Raw genomic sequence first — 12,074 nt, forward strand, 5'->3', positions numbered from 1 at the left:
AGACACATAGGCCAATGAAGCAGAACAGAGAACCCAGATATAAATCCATGCAGCTATAGCTAACTCATTTTTAATGAAACTTTCAAGAACATACAATGAAGAAAGAACGGTTTCTTCAATAGATGATGGTGGGAAAACTGGATATGCAGAAGGAAGAAAATAAATCCCTATCTTTGAACATATGTACAAATTAAATCAAAATGGATTAAAGGCTTAAACCTAAGAGCTGAAATTACTAAACTACTAGAAGAAAGTATTGGGGAAATACTCCACAACTTTGATCTGGGCAAAGATTTTTGTGTATAAGACCTCAAAAACACAGGCAACCAAGGCAAAAATAGACAAATGGGATTACATCAAGCTAAAAAGCTTCTGCACAGCAAAAGAAACAATCAACAAAGTGAAGAGAAAACTCACAGGAAGGGAGAAAATATTTGCAAACTATTCATCTGACAAGGAATTAATAACAGAATATGTAAGGAGTTCAACCAACTAAGAAAAAAAATCTGATTTTAAACCTGCATAATAGATCTGAATATATATTTCTGAAAACATTTAAATGGCTAACAGATATGTAAAAAATGCTCAACATAACTTATCATCAGAGAAATGCAGATCAAAACCACAAAGGGATGTTATCTCACCCCAGTTAAAATGACTTTTATCAAAAAGACAGGAAATAACAAATGCCAGTGAGTGTGTAGAGAAAATGGAAACATTGTACATGGTTGGTGGAAATATAAAATAGTGCAGTCACTATCAAAAGCTGTATGGGGGTTTCTCAAGAAACTAAAAATTGAACTATCATATGATTCAGCAATTCTACTCCTAGGTATATAGACAAAAAAGGAAGTCAATATATTGAAGAGGTATCTGCATGCCCATGTTTATTGCAGCACTAGTCACAATAGCAAAAATGTGTAATCAACTTAATAGCAAAACTATGTAATCAACCTAAGTGCCCATCAATGAATGAATGGGTTAAGAAAATGTGATAAGATACATACACACACACACACACACACACACACACACACATACACAGAGACAATGGAGTATTAGCCTTTAAAAAAATAAAGTCCTGTCATTTGCAGTAATATTGTTGAAACTGGAGGATATTATGCTAAGTAAAGTAAGGCAAGCCCAGCCAGAAAGATAAATATCACGTAATCTCATGCATATGTGGAAGCTAAAAAAGTGGATCTCGTGAAGATAAAGAGTAAATTGGTGGTTACTAGGGCCCAGGAAGGATGGGGACGGAAGAGATGAAAAGGATGATAAATGGGTACAAACATACAGTCTGTGATATGGTTTGGCTCTGTGCCCCACCCAAATCTCATATTGAATTGTGATCCCAGATGTGGGAGGTGGGGCCTGGTGGGAGGTGATTGGATCACAGGGTGGTTTCTTACAGTTTAGCACCATCCCCCAAGTACTGTGTCATCATGGAGTTCTCACGAGACCTGGTTCCTTGAAAGTGTGTAGCACCTTCCCCTTTGCTCTCTCCCTTCCTCTGGCTCCAGCTATGTAGGACGTGCTGGCTTCCCCTTCGCCTACTGCCATAATTGTAAGTTTGCTGAGGCCTCCCCAGCTATGCTTCCTGTACAGCCTGTGAAACTCTGAGCCAATTAACCTTCTTTTCTTTATAAATTACCCAGTCTCAGGTAGTTATTTTTAGCAGTGTGAGAATGGACTAATAATGTTTGACAGAAGACATAAGACCTAATGTTTACAAATTAGTAGAGGGACTATAGTTTACAATACTCTATTGTATATTTTAAAATAGCTAGAAGACAATAATTTGAATATTTTTAGCATTAAAGAAAGAAAAATATTTAAGATGATAGATATCTCAATTACACTGATTTGATTTTTATAAATTATGTGAATGTATTTAATTATCACATGTATCCTGGAAATATGTACATATATTAATAAAAATAAAATTAAATCTAATATGTGATTGTTTATGCAGGTGTATATATATACACATATGCACTTACATTTTATATATTTATATATATATAAATGAAATAATTTAATAAATGGGTGATTACTATATTAACGAAGAAGAAAAGAAGAAAAACAATGGGGTATAAGCAACAATGAAAAGCCATGATCTGAGAAGTTTCTCAAAACTCATTAATATACAACGCCACAAACTCAAGAGGTACTACAAACCCCAAGAAGAATAATAAAGGAAATAACACTTGACCCATCATAGGAAAATTGCTGAAACCCAAAAACAGAAAGAGTTTTGAAAGCACCCAGAGTACCTGAAAAGGAGCAGTAAAAACTTACAGCTAGCTTCAAGCCAGAAACAATAATGACTGAGTTACATTGTTGAAGTGCAGGAAGAAAATAACTGCCTAACTGTAATTCTGTGTTCAGTGACAATTTCCTTAACACAAAGGGGGACAATGACATTTTTAAATGATAAGGCAGTGAAGCTAATGCAAAAAAGTGAGCTCTGTCTATATATACTTCTCTATACATGCACTATATATTGTAAAAATTTAATAAAATAAGATCCTATGTATACATGGGTCTGCCTCTGAGCTCTTTTCTCTTGCATTAGACTGTTCATTTATTCTTGCATCATTGTCATTATTTTCAATTCCAGAGAAGTGTAATATATCAAATTACCGGAGAGAACATATAACCCTATTTTTATGCTTTATGCTTCTTATCAAATGTTTACTCGTGTATTTCTGAGTTTTAGTTCTGCCATATAAAATCTAAAATTAAGTTATTAAATTTCTCAAAATATCAAATGAGATTTTATTGGTATTGAATTGAATTTGTAAAATAATTGAAGAATATTTATACCTTTATAATATTGTCATGCCATCTAAGAACATGGACTGCTTCTCTGTTTACCCAACTAAACATCTATTTTTATACAGTTGCATTTTCTCTTGAAGTTCCAGATGACCTTATTTAAATTTTTAAGAAACTGATTGCTTTGTGAATGGTTTTGACTGCTGCTATTAAAGAAAAGTGCTATATATATATATTTTTTTTTTCACACGGAGTCTTGCTCTGTCACCCAGGCTGGATTGCAACAGTGCAATCTCGGCTCACTGCAACCTCCGCCTCCCGGGTTCAAGCGATTCTTCTGCATCAGACTCCTGAGTAGCTGGGATTACAGGCGCAGGCCACCACACCCAGCTAATTTTTGTACTTTTAGTAGAGACGGGGTTTCACCATGTTGGTCAGGCTGGTCTCGAATTCCTGACCTCGTGATCCGCCTGCTTTGGCCTCCCAAAGTGCTGGGACTACAGGCGTGAGCCACCGTGCCTGGCTGCTATTTGTTTTTATCATCTATTTTATTAAGCTTATTGATTCAGCATGTGGGTATATATGTAGACAATTATGCTGTATACAAAAATTGAGACAAAAAGAAAGCAAAAAAAAAATAAAAGAAATTAAATGAAAAACCTATCTTCTTTGCAATATTCACACATCCCATTTATTTGCCTTATTCTATTATATTGGTTGAGATCTCTTCTAAATGTGAAATAATAGAGTGATAGCAGACACGTTTTTATTTCTCTTCTGAATTTTCAACAATAAGTATGATATTTGATGTAAGGTTATTTGTTGTTAAATTGTACCAAATAAATACAGCATTCAATCTCAGAAACTATTAAAAAAAATACCCAAGAACTTAAAAGTATAAGAAAAGAAATAAAATCAACAGCATAAGTTAATAAAAACAAACAAAACTAATGTAATCAAAAAATCCAAAGTTGGTTATTTAAACCATTAGTAAAATGTGAACCACCGGGAAGAAGAATCATGAAAAATAAGATTTCGTATAGAAAATAGGACTTTATTATGAAAATCAAGGAAAGAACTATATTTGAATAAATCAAAAGTAATGAGAATAATTGATTCACAAATTTATATTTTTTTTCTGGAAAGAGGCATCAGCCAGGCCCAGAAAGTTCTGTGGGGTGTTGTTACCAAAACATGAAAGAACAAATATCCTGCTCTTTATTTTGCACTTTTTGTTAAACATTCACATATTTACTCAAATCCAATTATTTTCTCTCTCCCATTATTACACCTCTGCTCCATTCTCACTTTCTTTCTCTCTTATAAGATGTATATTGAAACTTTTCATTCTATCCTTCCTCCCTGCCTCTTAAAAATTTTTAACAATTTTTATTCAGTTCTATTTAATTCACTAATTCCTTCCAGTTGTACCATTCTGTTAAATATTTCTCCTAAATTTTATTTTAATAAATATGATATTAGTTTCTGATGCCTGCAATCATTTCATTTTCATATATTCCTTTTTAAAGAAAATGTCTCTCTTGTTTTCAAAGATAATAACTACTTTTTTGGATGACATCATTTTTGATGTTTCTTTCCATATAAGTTCTGTATGTTGAATCTTTCATAATGTGTTCAGTAACTTTTATTTAGTACCACTATCTTTGTCCTCTTGTCTGTACAGCCCACAACAGGTTTTATATTTGTATTTTGCCCTTTCCTCCTCAACTGGTAGTGCTGTTCTGCATGCTTTTGGTATTTCTTTTTTGTTACTCTGTTTTTGTTTTGTCACTTCTCTCGTGTTTGTTTGCGTTTAGATGCATTTCTTTCTTCCTAGGCCACTGGCAAGAAGTGCTTCTCTGACCATACCCAAGACGGTTGTAAAATTTATTTGAACTGGAGTTCACTAACTAGCACTAAATCCAGCCCCTAACTCTGACATGCAGATTGTATTCTCTGCCATGATTTACACATGGTTTTAAAAGTCCTAAACCACTCTGCCTATATTTTCCTCCACTTTCTTCTTGGTACTAGATTTTGCTCTTACTATTTAGAGTTTTCTCTTCTAAATGGAACACACATTTTATCAGCATGTATCTTACACACACACACACAATTCTTATGTGTTGGGAGTTGGGTGGTAGGGAGATAATGCATGTGTATACCACTCTATCTTGACCAGGAGTTTGTTCCCTTTATTATTCTATCAACTTTCTGGTATTCATTCTATTTTTATTATAAAATTTTCAAATATGTGGAAAATTCAAAATAATCATCTTAAAAGCGAGATAATTTTAACATTTTGCCACATTTGCTTTATCTACATTTCCACATGTGTGTATCTAATTGATATTCAAATTTCCCTAATTGTCTCCAAAGTGTGATTATGACTTTTTTCTTTCTAAACCAATCTCTTTTTCCTTATCGAAATAAGTCAGTTGTTATATAAACAGTTCCACATTTTAGAGTTACCTGATTGTTTCCTCATTATATTGCTAACCTGTTATTATATGATCTGTATCTCTTTAAAACTGAATTTAGGTCTAAAGGCTTTGTAAAATTCAGATTAAACATTTTTGTCAAAAAAAAAAAAACCTCTAGAGGTGATGCTATGTACAACACGTTACCACATCAGGATGCACATATCAAATTGCCAATTATTAGCAATACTAAGTTTGATTATTTGGTTAAGAGAAAACCACCAGATCTCTTGATCCTAAAGGTATCATTTTCTTTTGCAACTTATAAATAAATGGTAGAGTGGGGCTCTAGCAGTTTGGAAATTTTCTGTTTCCCACAAACTTCCACCTAATCATTTTAGCATCCATTGGTGATTCTTGCCTAAATCAGTTATTTCTTTAAAGTTTGCTGAACGTTGATTTTCTAAATCTATTGTTTCTTCAACTATGTTAACTGGTACTCTTCTACAAAACAAAAATCCTTTATCAACTGTTATATATTGACTTTTTGTGTTTCCCGCAAAGATGTATATGTTGAACTCCTAGCCAGCAGTGTGATAGTATTTGGAAATGGGGCCTTTGGGAGATAATTAGGGTTAAGCGAGATCATGAGGATGCAGCTGTCATGATGGGATTAGTGCCCTAAAAAGAGGCAGCAGAGAAAACTCTTTCTCTCTCTTTCGTCTTTACAATCAATTATAGGTATTTTTTTTTTGTATGCAACTTTTTACATTCAAATTTGCCCATATTGGTCAATGAAAGCCTCTGCAAACTGGCATCTTATTTCTCTTGATATTCCTACCTTAGACTCTGGATGCATCATTGCTTTCTGGCACAAGAAGATGCTCCAAACTCAATTTACATATTCCCTATCTTAGATAGAGTACCAGCCATTTCTCCAAAGATCCATGATTCCTTTTAATGAGGAAACCAAGATCTGATTGCTAGATGTTTTCATTGCTAATTCTTTGTTGTAGGGATTGTTCTGAGTATCACTGGCCTCTTCCCACTGGATACCAGTAGGACCTTCCCAGTTATAAAAACTAGAAATATCTCCAGACATTGCCAAATATGTCTTGAGGGTCAAAATTACCCCAAGTTGAGAACCTGTGGCTTACAGGAATGAAAGCATTACATGAATACTCTTCTAAGCCTTGATTTGTTCCTTTTGATAATTCAGACTGAAGATGACTCCAAATAAGCACATATAGGTAATCTTCTTTATGTCTTAAGTCCTCATGGTACTCTATTTTGCAGCAGTATCAGAAAATCCATTTAAACACTCCCTACTTCTGGACAGAGAATAAATTTGTGTCTTTGTTCTTCATATGCATTGAGATATATCTTTAGGAAAGATTCCTAAGAATTAGATTTCTGATTAAAAAGCAAAGTACATGTGTAATTTTGTGTTATGTTATGAAATTTTCCTCCATAACATTTGTACTGTTTTTCATTTCATCCAGCAATGTGTGACAATGCCCGTTTCATAACAGTTTTGCCAACACATTTTATTTTCCGGGGAGTGGAGAATGGGCTGGAGGGTGGTGATATGGTTTGGCTCTGTGTCCCCACCCAAATCTCATCTTGCAGCTCCCATAATTCCCATGTGTTGTGGGAGGTTTCAGGTGGGAGATAATCAAATCATAGGGGTGGATCTTTCTCATGCTGTTATGATAGTGAATGAGTCTCATGAGATCTGATGGCTTTAAAAATGGGAGTTTTCCTGCACAAGCTCTCTCTTTTTGCCTACTGCCAAACACATAAGATGTGACTTGTTCCTCCTTGCCTTCTGCCATGATTGTGAGGCCTCCCCAGCAACGTGGAACTGTGAGTCCAATTAAACCTCTCTGTTTCGTAAATTGCCCAGTCTCTGGTATGTCTTTAGCAGCAGCATGAAAACAGACTAATACAGGTGGATAATAGGGGTTTTGCTAATTTAATAGATGAAAAGTAGTATTTCCAAGTAGTTTTCTGCATTTCTTTTTTAATATATCTAAGAGCCACTTCCCACACACACTCCCCCTACCCCCATTAACTCCATGTTTAAATCTTTTTCCTGTTTCTTTTTTCTGCTACATTTTCAGGTTTTGTCATCTCTATTTTTTAAGAACATTTTACATTTCAGTAGATATTCTTTAATATAATTTAGAATTATTTTTTGATTTGTTGTTTGTGTTTTGACTATGCTTATGGCAGTTTTTTCTCATTATTTTTTGTATTAAGATTTTTCCTTTATTGCTTCTGGGTTTTGAGTCATTGTGAGAAAAAAATTTTCCACAATTGAAGATTATAAAATAATTCCATTTTTATATTGCACTTGACATGGATCAGCTCTGTGTCCCCATTCAAATCTCTTCTTGAATTGTAATAATCCCCATGCGTCAAGAACAGGGCCAGGTGGAGATAACTGAATCAAGTGAATCATGGGGGTGGTTTTCCCCATACTGTTCTCATTACAGTGAGTAAGTCTCATGAGATCTGATGGTTTTATAAATGGGAGTTCCCTTGCACAAGGTTTTTGCCTGCTGCCATGTAAGACATGCCTTTGCTTCTGTTTTGCCTTCCCACATGATTGTGGGAAGCCTCCCCAGCCATGTGGAACTGTGAGTCCATTAAACCTCTTTCCTTTATAAATTACCCAGTCTTGGGTATGTCTTTATTAGCAGTGTGAGAACAGACTAATACACACTTGTATGTTCTTACTTTTTATATTTTTATCTAAGATCTATTTAAAATTTATTTGTGTATGGGTGCAAAGTAAGTAATAAAATGTTATGGCCATCGAATATTTTTTAAACTGTTTATCAAAAGCTCTATTTCTTCCATAGTAATTTGAAATGTCACCTTTATTATATACCAAATTTCCATATATCCATAAATTCATTTTTTTAGTCTTCTGTTCTATTCCATGAATGGATTTAGTTTTTCTTATCCTGATACCAAAGTGTTTTAAATAGAGATATTGATAATGTATATTTTTAACTTAAAATGAGTATCAATATTATCACTGCACCTATTCAAAATGTTGCTGGCTGGCCTTGCCTACTTGCTTTTCCTATAAACATCAGAATCAACAGGCCTAGCATCCAAAAAATAATCTATTATTCAACATGGAGCATCTATTTGTTCAGGTCTATTTTTGTCTCTTTTCAAGATATTTAAATATTTCCTCATACAGATATTATACATTTCTTACTAAATATCATACCTGGATATTTTATTGTTTTATTTGTATTATAAATGGGATATTTACTAATAGTTTGATAAACTAGACTTCATCAAAATTATTTTGATGTGTGTTTAAGATCATTTCAGGAAGATCAATACTAACCTAGATTTAGGGAAAAACCCATGGTTCTGTGATATGTAAAGGTCCAAACTAAAATCACGAATAAACATCCCATAATAAGTTAGATGAAGAGAGCTTATACTTCTATTTTACTAACAAACTAGTATAATATAGTTGAATAATATTCCTTATTGATATGTGGCCTGATTAATCTGAATATTAATAAAATCCAGTTTAATACTAATATAGTATGTTAATTTATGAAATAGTTTGAAATTAAACATTTTGCAAATAGATAATCATACAGATTTTTCAAAAGCATAAGGATATCAAAAAGCAAACTATTCAATCTCTTGTTATGTGAATGAAATTTTTTCTACTATTAAATGAGCCGACTGGCCAGGCATGGTGGCTCAAGCCTGTAATCCCAGCACTTTCAGAGGCTGAGGTGGGCAAATCACCTGAGGTCAGGAGTTCAAGACCAGCCTGGTCAACATGGCGAAGCCCCATCTCTACCAAAAATACAATAATTAGCCAGGCATGGTGGCAGGTACCTGTAATCCCAGCTACTCGGGAGGCTGAGGAAGGACAATCACTTGAACCCAGGAGGCGGAGGTTGCAGTGAGCTAAGATAGCACCGTTGCACTCCAGCCTGGGCAACAAGAGTGAAACTCTGTCTCAAATAAATAAATAAATAAATAAATAAATAAATAAGCTGACTGAAAAAAGCGAACAAAATGAAATTAATAACTTTGGATTGTCAAAAAAACACTGTTTAGAAAATGAAAAGACATGCCACAGATTAGGAAAGAAAGTCTGCAAAACATATATCTTATAAAGGACTTGTACCCATAATATATAGTTTCCATAATTTAATGTATAAAGCAAAAATCTCATTTAAAAAATAGACAAAATATTTAAATAGACTCGACCAAAAAATATATTAGATGGATGGAAAAAAAAAACGTGAAAAATGTTCAACATCATTACTCATTAGAGGAACACAAATGGAAACCACAGTGTCATACCACTACACACCTGTTAGAATGCCTCAAATCACAGGAGGTCAAAGGGCCTCACCTAACTCCAAAAGGGCAGGGAGGTATGATCCTAGCCTATGCTCAAAAGGAATGCAGCAAATATTTAGCTAACAGCACAGATGACTATCTCACAAGGTCTTCAGGGCTCTACATGGTCCTTCCTCTAACAATTACTCACACCTAATTGTAAAACATCTCCCTCTTGCTCCCCGTCCTTCGTCTTCTCAGCCTTTTTTAAAAATCCTTCATACTTTCCATGTTGCTTTCAACCACTGGACTTTCTCACATAAGTGATCCTCTCCCTCGAGTTTTCTTATCTCTCTTGACCTAGTCCAGTTCTACCGATCTGAAAACACAGTTGACTCTTAATTCATAGGTTAAATGCCCTTCCTCCTTCAGAATGGCTGGAAATTTAATACGGATTGTAAAAGTATGTGATTAACATCTCTTTATCTACTAGCCCATAAAGCTCTGAGGGAATGAAGACTACCCTTAATTTTACTTTCACTTATCTCTTTAGTACCTAGTACAACTGTGTCACCTTTTAGGTATTCACTCAACATTGTTGAATCAGTGTGTGAATGAAATAATAAGTAAAAAAAACATGAAAATCCAGAAAATTGAAGACGGGCCGCAGAATCATTAAGGACTTTTTTTTATTTTTATTTATTATTATTATTTTTTTTTCGAGACGCGGTCTTGCTCTATCGTCCAAGCTGGAGTGCAGTGGCGTGATCTCAGCTCACTACAACCTCTGCCTTCCAGGCTCAAGCAATTCTCATGCATCAGGCTCCTGAGTAGCTGGGACTACAGACTCACACCACCAGGCCAGGCTAATTTTTGTATTATTAGTAGAAACGGGATTTTGCCATTTTGGCCAGGCTGGTATCGGACTCCTCACCTCAAGTGATTCACCCACCACCTTGGCCTCCCAAAGTGCTGGGATTATAGGCATGAGCCACCGAGCTTGGCCATTAATCACCTATAACTGAAAAACACGCTGACCTCTCCCAGAGGCTTTTACTTCAAAGCTTGGATGGAGTGTAAAGAAACGGCATTTTTATCACTGAAGTAAGGTAATGCTGATTATTGATAAAAGCCAAGAGATAATTTAAAATATATTAAAATATATTCAGATATCAAATGAATGTATTATTTCATTACATATTGCCTCTAAAATACAATGGTCTCTAGAATCATGGAATTATAGAATGTTAGAAGTTGAAGAGACTTAGAGGTTTTTTTAAACCAGTTGACTTATTTTACAGAAGAAGCAGCTGAGCAAGTTTCTAGTTTAGAGATGACACTGAGAACATTTCTTCTGATTTCTAGTCTAGTGATGCTGCTTATTCCTTTTCATTTTAACTTATAAGTCCTATTTTTATCCTCTTTTAATATATTCATAACTGTCTTTTTTCCAATAGGTATTTATTGGACACCTATGTTAACCAAAACTGACCTCATCACAATTTACATACCTTATCATCGGGCACATATGGAAAGCAAAATAATTATTCTTTTGTATGCTCATTTGTTTAAATCCTTAAATACTGAAGTTGTAAATATTTTAATATGTATTTCCTCTTTTTATAGCATTGACAAAATATTGACTAATAGATTTATTTCTTTACATTGTTTTAGAATCGTGGCTCCCAAAGGTGGCAGATCATGTCACCAGTTCCCAGATGTATCACTCCAATATTCTGAATTTTAAATGCAGATTTTGGGTATCCCCTGAGAATTCATATTTTTTAAAAATGCAAGCAATCTAAAAGCACAGCCAGGTTAGAAAATCACTGTCTTAGAGGATTACCAAATTTTGATAAACTTAAAAGCTAATCTTATGAAACATACCTAGCCCAATCTAAAATAGTGATAATAATACTTGATGGTAATATCATGTAATAGAATAAATGAATTACCTAAGGCTTTCTATTGAAGCACCCAATTATTCGCACATGCAAAATGTAGTAGAAGCTGGATTGGTTGAACTGATAAAATAATTTAGAATGTGAAATGTCTAAGTCCTATATTATTCAGATTTAGAGAGCACCCCCCCTGACATTTCTTTCCGCTGCTTCACAAATGCCATCATCTTTATGACTGTAGCCTTTTTACTTTTCCTTACTGCTATTGCCTTCCTGCAGACTTTATAGCAGCTTTGACAGTCCCCCTCTTGATTCATTTAACTCCCCCTCCTTCTCTCTGCTGTCTTTTTCCTCCATCTATTTTAAGTTACAAGGAAAGACAAGAAAATCACAGCCTAAAGGCTTTCAGAATTTAACGTTTTCACTCTATGGAATATATGAATCACCCACTTGCACATTCTGGGGTTTAGTTATTTGTTTCTTTCTCCGAAAGAAATTGTTTTTACAGATTGCAAAAACATGTATTTAGATATTGACTCTTTTTTGACACTCTCTCCCCTCTGAAATATCCCTTGCTCTCTGGTCATACTCAAACATGTTCACAATATGTGACCAGCAAAATAAAACAGAACATGAC

The 12,074-nt window shown here is 34.3% G+C and overlaps 1 long non-coding RNA gene across 1 annotated transcript in view; it reads right to left on the reverse strand.

Moving 5' to 3' along the window:
* LOC109023108 (uncharacterized) overlaps nt 1-12,074 on the reverse strand; it is a 219,793-nt gene that overhangs the window by 174,029 nt on the left and 33,690 nt on the right. The window lies entirely within an intron of this gene.

Source organism: Gorilla gorilla, chromosome 17 (assembly GCF_029281585.2).
Source record: "Gorilla gorilla gorilla isolate KB3781 chromosome 17, NHGRI_mGorGor1-v2.1_pri, whole genome shotgun sequence".
Taxonomy (NCBI): Eukaryota; Metazoa; Chordata; class Mammalia; order Primates; family Hominidae; genus Gorilla; species Gorilla gorilla.